The 8765-nt window shown below is 35.8% G+C and overlaps 1 long non-coding RNA gene across 1 annotated transcript; it reads left to right on the top strand.

Annotated features, from left to right (window-relative positions):
• The first annotated feature begins 1902 nt into the window (after positions 1 to 1902).
• LOC148128273 (uncharacterized) lies at positions 1903 to 5748 on the top strand. Its single transcript, XR_015741174.1, has 3 exons — positions 1903 to 2028; positions 4010 to 4077; positions 5298 to 5748. It is a non-coding gene; the product is annotated as an uncharacterized LOC148128273 (long non-coding RNA).
• Positions 5749 to 8765: the final 3017 nt, after the last annotated feature.

The raw sequence follows: 8765 nt of genomic DNA, 5'->3' as shown, positions 1-8765 counted from the left end.
GTCACTATTTGTGACCTCCTGCTGTCTTCCCCATTGACTTTGCTTGTTGGAAGCTGGCAAGGAAGGTTGGAAGTAATGATCACTTTACTGTGGGAAGCTGCAATGTTGTTATTGAGAACTAGGTGCTGAGCACCCAATTCCAATCATGTGACTGTGGGGATGCTGTGATTGACATAAAAATGAGGACTAGTCATAACTAGTGTTCGTTGAGCACTGTTGGAACTTTGAAAGATCTCTGCATGAGTAGCTGTTAAACAAAAACCATCTAAAGCTTAATCCAATGTATTTTTCTGGATTTGCAACATTAAGATCTTTTGAATAGAATAGAATAGAATAGAATAGAATAGAATAGAATAGAATAGAATAGAATAGAATACTTTATTGGCCAAGTGTGATTGGATACACAAGGAATTTGTCTTGGTGTAAATACCCTCAGTATACATAAAGAAAAGATACATTTGTTAAGAATCAAGAATCATAACGTACAACACTTAATGATAGTCATACGGTACAATCAACAATCAAATCATACTAGGAAACAGTCAATATAAATCGTAAGGATACAAGCAACAAAGTTATAGTCCTACAATCACAAGTGGGAGAGGATGGGTGATAAGGAGTGATGAGAAGATTAACAGAAATAATAGTGTACACTTTGTAAATAGTTGAACAGTGTTGAGAGAATTATTTATTTAGCAGAGTGATGGCTTTTGGGGAAAAACTGTCTTTGTGCCTAGTTGTTCTGGTGTGCAGTGCTCTATAGCAGTGGCCCCCAACCTTTTTTGTGCCACGGCCCGGTACCGGCATCACAAAATGATCCACGGCCCGGTACCAGCATCAGCACGCATGACAAGGCAAGGCGAGCCGAGCGGCCGGCCAGCCAGCCGTCCCCCGCTTCTCCCCACCACCTTCAACTCCTTCTTTGTACCTTTGTCAATGGGCTTCACTTCAGGACGGCTTCGGGACGGTTGCTCGGCTCGCCTTGCCTTGGGTGCTGAAAGAATCCTTTCGCCTTAGTTTCATTTGAAGTCCCCCCCCCACTCGATGAAACTAAGGCGCAAGGATTCCTTCAGGACCCAAACGGCGCTTTCCAACCGGAAAAGCTCACCCGGAAGCACTTTCTCGTCAAACAAGATGGCGGCACCCAACAAACTGGTGGCCCGGTAGGAAATGTTCCATGGGCCAGTACCGGTCTGCAGCCCGGTGGTTGGGGACCCCTGCTCTATAGCGTCATTTTGAGGGAAGGAGTTGGAACAGTTTATGTCCAGGATGCGAGGGGTCTATAAATATTTTCACAGCCCTCTTTTTGACTTAACTTTGTGGTACAAAGTTAACATAGACATTATGTGGTAGTTTATACATGAACATAGGCATGTTTGTACATGAATACTAAAAATAATCATATATACATATACATATACATATACATATACATACATACATACACACACACACAAATTCAGACTAAGCAGCAGAACATATGTAATCAGAAAGATTTAGTATTCCACATCAGTTCCTGGAAAAACATTTTACACCTTCAATATGCTTTCAAGTTATATTTGACTTTCCATTTCCCTCCACTTTAGTGCCTATTTTCCAAACTGCATTACATACTCATTTGAACTTTTGGCTTGTGAGAAGAAGCCAAGGAGAGCTTTTCATTCAGTGAAAGTGGCTCTCTTCCAATGAAATAAAAAGCACATTTTTCCCCTGACTTCAGTCTGCGCAAGATTTTGACCTTTATAAAAGCAAAGGTTCTTTGGAGCCTGGAGTTTAGATATTTAAAAAATCTTAACCCCCTAGTCCCCTTTGTTAAAACTTGTGAAGCTGAGAAATAAAGAGTGGAACACTTCTGTTACCCATTAACTGATTGAAGTATTATAAATGTCAATAGCCTGATATTTGCTGAAGCAAGTGCTACATCTCTAGGACTTCAGGGCACAGGGGACTCTGACTTCTCATTCATGTGGGTGCTTTTATCAAGCAATGTTGGCAGACCTGAAGCTTTGCTACTCTGGACAATTTCAGGTAACAACTCTTAAGGGCCATGATATTAGCATAAGCTGTATATACTTTCTTGTTCTCCACCTGAAATCTTTTCCAAGAAGTGGCTCCAAGTATATTTTCATTGTGTACTGTATTATACAAAGTGCAGAAAAGTTCTCCTATCTGTTTGACGATCAGATTTGTAAATATTTTATTGGTAAAGCCAAAATATTAAACATCTTTACCTATGAATTAATACCATTCTTCAAAGCCACTGTTTGCTGAAACACAGTTTCATGTGTGCACCACAACTGTGTTCAACAATATAGTACACTAAATCAGTAAACTGCGTAAGATCTTTTTAAAATTCAACACAATTTATCTTTATACCTTGGTTGATTTAGTTTTTTAAGGAACGATTCAGACAGTATGCAATATATGGTAGTTTTTTTTACCATGTTTCTTGAATCTCGGTAAAGAGCACTCTGGTGTGTTCGCCCACTTTATTCATTCTTAAGTAATTAAAAATGTTAGGGTGGCTCCCTAGAGCATTCCTGGAGGTCACAAGTGTTCTTTCAGATTTACTTTTCTATGGAGCATAAAAAAGATGGCAAAGGCAATACAAGATTAAAATACAGAAGCAGCTGAATGGGAAACATCAGCGTGTGACTGAGTGGAAAAACGGATATGAGAAAGCATAGTTTTTATCTCTTTAGATGTAAACTTAGTTATAGTTCTGTTCTTCATAGAAAACTTTGTCTTCTATTCAAGAAAGGGGAAAACATTTTGTCCCTGCAAAAATGCTCAATGCAGGTAGTATTTCTCTCTGCCTTTCCATCTAGGATTTTAAATAATCTTAGTATGTTAATACAACCATCTACATTAGTATTCCACAATAACCCTGCAATGTAGAAAATGTCTACATTTGAAAATGTGCTAAATTATATTGTGCTTTTGCTTAATGGGTTGTTTGAATTCAGACTACTGAGAAGATCATGTTAACCACAGCTTGGTTAAGGTAAAATTAACTAACTTAGTTTTTGCATGATGTACAAACATTGGCTATTGGCTCACTTTTATGATTAAACAAAAATTAGTCATGAAAATAAGGTAGACCTGCTTTTTGTGTATGTATATGTACTAACCTACCAATACTTTTCAATGTGTGTGCTGGACCTTTAGCCTTCCCACTCACATATGTGAACAATCTAATGATGAATAGGACAGGCTTTTTTATTAATAGCATTTCCAAATAAATAGACGATAATAGGTAATTGCTGGAATATCTGGACCAGGAGCAGAGAAATCAACAGAATCATTAAACCAAGTCAGCAGCAGGTTACTACTCATCACATATCATGCAATAGTCATCATTATGGTATCACATATTAGAAATGAGTAATTATTTGTGATCTGTGCCTGTCACAAAAATAGATGCCATGATGGGTATCTTTACATTTAAATTAAGTTCATGCCAGTATTAAGCTTTCATTTCTTTAATCGTGTTTTATTCAATAAATCACATATGGTTGAGTTTACACATCTCCCTAAGCCACAATTTTCAAATGAGTACAGATAATTTTCAACATGACCACAACTGAGTCCAAACTTTCTATTGTTAAGGGAGACATTTGTTAAGTGAGCTTTGCCTTATTTTATGACCTTCCTTGACATAGTTGTTAAGTGAATCACTGCAGTTGATAAGTTAGTAACCTGGTTGTTAAGTGAATCTGGCTTCCCCATTGACTTCGCTTATCAGAAGTTTGCAAAAGCAGATCATATGACCTTGGGACACAGCAGTAAGTATGAACCAATTGACAAGCATCTGAGTTTTGATCACATGATCATGGGATGCTGCAAAGGTTATAACTGAGAAACGGTCATAAGTCATTTTATTCAGTGCCCTTGGAACTTAGAATGGTCACTAAATGAATTGTTGTAAGTTGAGGACTACCTGTATCTTTTGTCAAGGATGACTCAACAGCCATATTATTCTGCTTTTATTTCCTTCCTTCCTACTTAGTTATGTTCCTGGAACTATCAGCTAGAAAGGACTGTGTTTGGATGTGTTTTCTTCAACTCTGTAAAGAGGTAGGTACATTGATGATCCACAGATTTTCAAGGCAAGAAAGATAATTCTGCATTATTTCTTTTTAAAGAACCTAAAATCAAGTAAGTATTATATACAAACTAAAAACAGCAACAAGAAGAAAAGAAAAACAATCCATGCCTGTAGAATTTAGATTCAAAAATATACAGTATGTTAAAGAAATGGGAAAGAAGGAGTAAGAAAAAAAAAGCAAACTTCCAGGTCTGTAGAGTGGTTGAAAATCTCCCAAAATTGAGAAACAGAATGATAATGAAGCAATAGCTGGGTTTCTTTTGAGACTATTCAGTAATTAGGATTTTTGCTTTTACAATATTTTTTCAATGAAAGACATTTTAATGTCTTTCATAGTTTCTGATAAGCCATAATATGGTTTTGATTTCACGACCCTAGTCATTTTAGTTGGAAAACAATGTTTTATGGTTTAGCTGTACAAACTTGGATAAAATAAGCCACCATTTAACATAGTTTCACAGAATATTGCGGGGCTTGGAAAATGAAAGGAAAATTTCTAAAGAAATTGTACAGATTGAGATAAACTGAATTGAAATTATTTGTAAATGCAAATGCTAAAATACCAAAACAAAACCCAACTAAAGTACTTGAAAGCATGTTATTACTGCTAAATTATTGGGTATATAAAAAAATAAAACTCTAAATTATTGACTAAGAAACTAAAATGCTGAAAAAATAATCTACTAATATATTAGTAGAATATTTAAAATGCAGCTAATATATTTAATACATTAGAATGTATTAAAATATTATTGAAATGTCAATGATTGTTTATTATCATAAGTCAATGTCAAATATTTAATTTTCATTCAGCATAAAATCAAGGATATTTTTTTAATATACTGTATTAGATTCTATGCAACCCCATAACATTTTATTCCACAGGCAAAATCTCAGTTCTATAACATTTTTGATATAGAACTATAACTGATAACATTTTTGGATCTTTTTCTGCAAATAACTTATATGAAATTCATACAGAGCATAAGATATTTTTAGTCTTAGGACAGTTATTAAGATTCTGCATGTACCCCTTAGAGTAGTCATGGGCCAATGTTTCTAACACACCATCCCCATATGGATGTTTTGTACATGTCATTGTTAATCATTGACAAGTCATTTTTAACAGAAAAGCAGGGTATAAATGACATTTTCTTATTCGTTTTCACATGTATGCTTTTCTGTTCAGGGATTGTAACCTACCTTGTGAACTTTGAGACATGGAAGAAATATAATACAGGAATCTAATGGGATCGTGTTGGCACCTGAACACCTCATTGTGCTGGACAACCCACGTGAATAGGCCCAATGCCCCTTCCCTAAAAGCTTGCAGATGTTGAGGAGGGACAGCAGATGGAAGGAACAAAGAGATGGAGGGATTGTGAGGTAACAGCAAGGCAATGCTTATTAGTCTGAGTAAGCTGCTTTCCAACATGCCAGCTGTCCAACTACAATCACTAATTGATCTTGGTTCTTCAATGTCATTAAGAAATCCAACTGTTTAACTTCACGGGAAATTAAAAAAAATCTTTGGATTTCGTTCCTGTAGAAGACATCGCAATATATTTTATGGAATGTTGCTTGATAATGAAATGAGTGGCATATAAATTGAATAAATAAAAACTCTTTAAAAAATTGAATCTGTGATGAATTGCATAATAGTGTGAATCTTCTTTCTTCACCTCATATACTACCATTTCTATTCTATGAATGAGCTTTGTCAGAGACACATCTAAATATACTTCTAATAATTGGCTAATCAACTTCTTCCTGAACAACCGCATTGGAAACCGCTTCTTTCTTGCAATTTTATTTGCTTCATGTCAGAATTAATATCCTTCATCAACTGGTGCTGAGATCTATGCCGTAACTCTTCCTTTGTTATCAGATCCACTAGTGATGGGGTAATTGGACATACAATTATACTAGTGCTGTTCTGTGTCTAAAACTACTACGAAAATGAAACATTGGTTATCTGATTCATTAAAATATAAACACAATATCATACTATAATCCTTTAAGTGTAAATGAATAGGAATCTGACCAATTTCCTAAGAAGCTTGCCTCTAACAGGAGATTCCACCCCAAGGGAATCCCAAAATTCTCTGATGGTGCCAAATATTCTGGAGTATACTAGTCTAGGAGAAGCCTTTTTTCTAAACCTTTTTAAAAATATTTTTCCTCTTGTTAGTCCTACGTCAGTAGGAAAAAGTTGCTGTTTTACACACACAGATGGTGGCTGGCAGCCTTTGTTGCTGTCTTCCCTTTTTTCTTCTGGAGATTTATGATAATTTTTTCTTTGGGTTTTTAGTTTTTCTTAACTCCAAATAAAAAACATGCAGCTAGAAACTATTAATCTACCAGAAAGCTTACAGGAGTTTTATATGGGAACAAATAACATTGCAGTAATTCAGGTATTTTGGTCAATTCATAGTATGGGTCCTGTAGGTTACTATATTGTTTTGCATACCATGTTTTTCTGCATGTTCAAAATAGGTTGCAGCAGAACAAAATAAACCTACAAACCAATGAACAGTTAGCACATTTAAAATTGTTATAGTAATAATATACAAGAGAAGTCAAGATCAAAATACAGCTCAACTTTTGGGATCCTGATAAGCAAAATACAATATGATCTGGAAATAATGGGTGAAATGAAATGAAAAGGCAAGCATCAAAAGCTGAAGTTGCATGCTAGCTGAGGAATTCTGGGAGTTGAAGTCCACACACCTTAAATTTGCCAAGTTCGCAAAATACTGTTTTAGAGTATGATGAACTGAGAAAATTTATTCCATCAGAGTAAATGTTCTGAATAATAGTCTTTCATAAAAATAATAGGACTGAACTTCTTTCAGAGACAATCTTTCAGGGATACTGATTTGAATGAGACAATAGATAATACAATACAGTCAGTGGTGGGATTCAATTTTTTTAAACTACCGGTTCTGTGGGTGTGGCTTGGTGGGCATGGCAGGGGAATGATACTGTAAAATCTCCAGTCAGAGGTGGTATTTGCCGGTTCTCTGAAGTACTCAAAATTTCCGCTACTGGTTCTCCAGAACTGGTCAGGACCTGCTGAATACCACCTCTGAGTACAGTATTGTGTATTGATATTTCTCCATTGACTTACTTTTAACTCTAAACAAAGGGCATGCTCAAAACATACCTAACTTCACATCCAGATTGGTTTTTCTATAATTCATCCTTATCCTGTACTAATACTGTGGTACTCACACACAGTTATTTTCTTTTAAACAAGTACTCCTAGGAATCACTTGGCAGGCATTCGATCAGTCCATCTAAGGTTCTCCCTTTTTAGAATAGATTCTCACAACCCAAAGAAACCCTCTTAAATAGTTATTTTCCATTGTGTTCAAGATGTTGACAGAAAGGCCTGGACCTGCCATGGGATTCTAGGAAGTAACTCTGAAATATAATAAAATATAAGCTCCAAAGACCTTTAGGTGGCTAAGATGTGTTTTGTTAAATATTAAATACTTAAAATAATGATTGCAACACTTATACTCTGGGGTCTGTCAGGAATCAATAGCACTTAGATACCACTCCACAGTACTTTATAGCACTCTCTGAACAGTTTACAAATGTCAGCATATTGCTCCCAACAATCTGGGTTTTCATTTTACTGGCTTTGGTGGCCTGGAAGGCTGTCAACTTTGAGCTGGTCAGATTGAGCTAAGGGCAGAATTAAGGTGCAATAACTGCAATCTAACCACTCTGTCACCCTGACACCTTCTATCAAGTAGATAATAAAGTGCATAGAAAACCATGATAGTTAGGATAAGTAGGAAGGAAATCACGGCTTTAACTGTGATTACTGTAATATGAAATAATTTCTTCATAAAAGCTTTTCTTAATTTAATCTTTATTATAATAAGGCTTTATTCTGCTAGTTCTGTATTCACACAACAGGTGTGACATGGTTTGTTTTTTGTTTAATGGGCTGTGGGAAAGAAGTCGAGTTTATTCAGTATCGTTAACCAATCTTGTTTTAGGATGACACAATACAAAGGAAACAGATTGTCTGGGTCTATTTCAGTTAGGATTTAGTTCTGATCATGGAATAGAAATGGCATTGGAGGAGCCATGGTGGCATAATGGTAAGAATGCAGTATTTCAGGCTAACTCTATTCATAGTCTGGAGTTCAATCCTGACAGGATTCAAGATTGACTTGGCTTGCCACCTTTCTGAGTTCGGTAAAATGAGGACCCAGATTAATGGGAGCAATATGCTGACTTTGTAAACCACTCAGAGAGTGCTGTAAAGGACTATGCAGCACTATATAAGTTTATAATTAAATACTTTAATTGAAAGCATATATGCATAGTAAAGGATGCTAAAGGTGAATGCACAGTTCACTTAGATTGCTATGTTCAGGAGGAGAGATTTAGAATCCCTGTGGCTAAAGCTTGGCTGTGATATGAATTCTAGACTATATTGACTGTTGAAGGATTCCTAGAGACTTTGAGAAAAAAAACATTGAAGCATAGGTGAGCAGGAGTTCTAGAGAAGACCTACTAAAGGAAGAACAGTTCTACTGATCACAGACGACTTTCATTAAAATTTGGAGAAGAGTTCACATCCATCCAAAGAGAATATTAACTCCTTTTTTAAAAATTCTAAGTAGGAATCTAAGTA

This window comes from Pseudonaja textilis, chromosome 1 (genome assembly GCF_049901715.1).
Source record: "Pseudonaja textilis isolate UNSWEBS1 chromosome 1, rPseTex1.2, whole genome shotgun sequence".
NCBI lineage: Eukaryota > Metazoa > Chordata > Lepidosauria > Squamata > Elapidae > Pseudonaja > Pseudonaja textilis.
The sequence above is the reverse complement of the archived record's forward strand: the minus strand, read 5'-3'. Positions and strand labels throughout refer to the sequence as shown.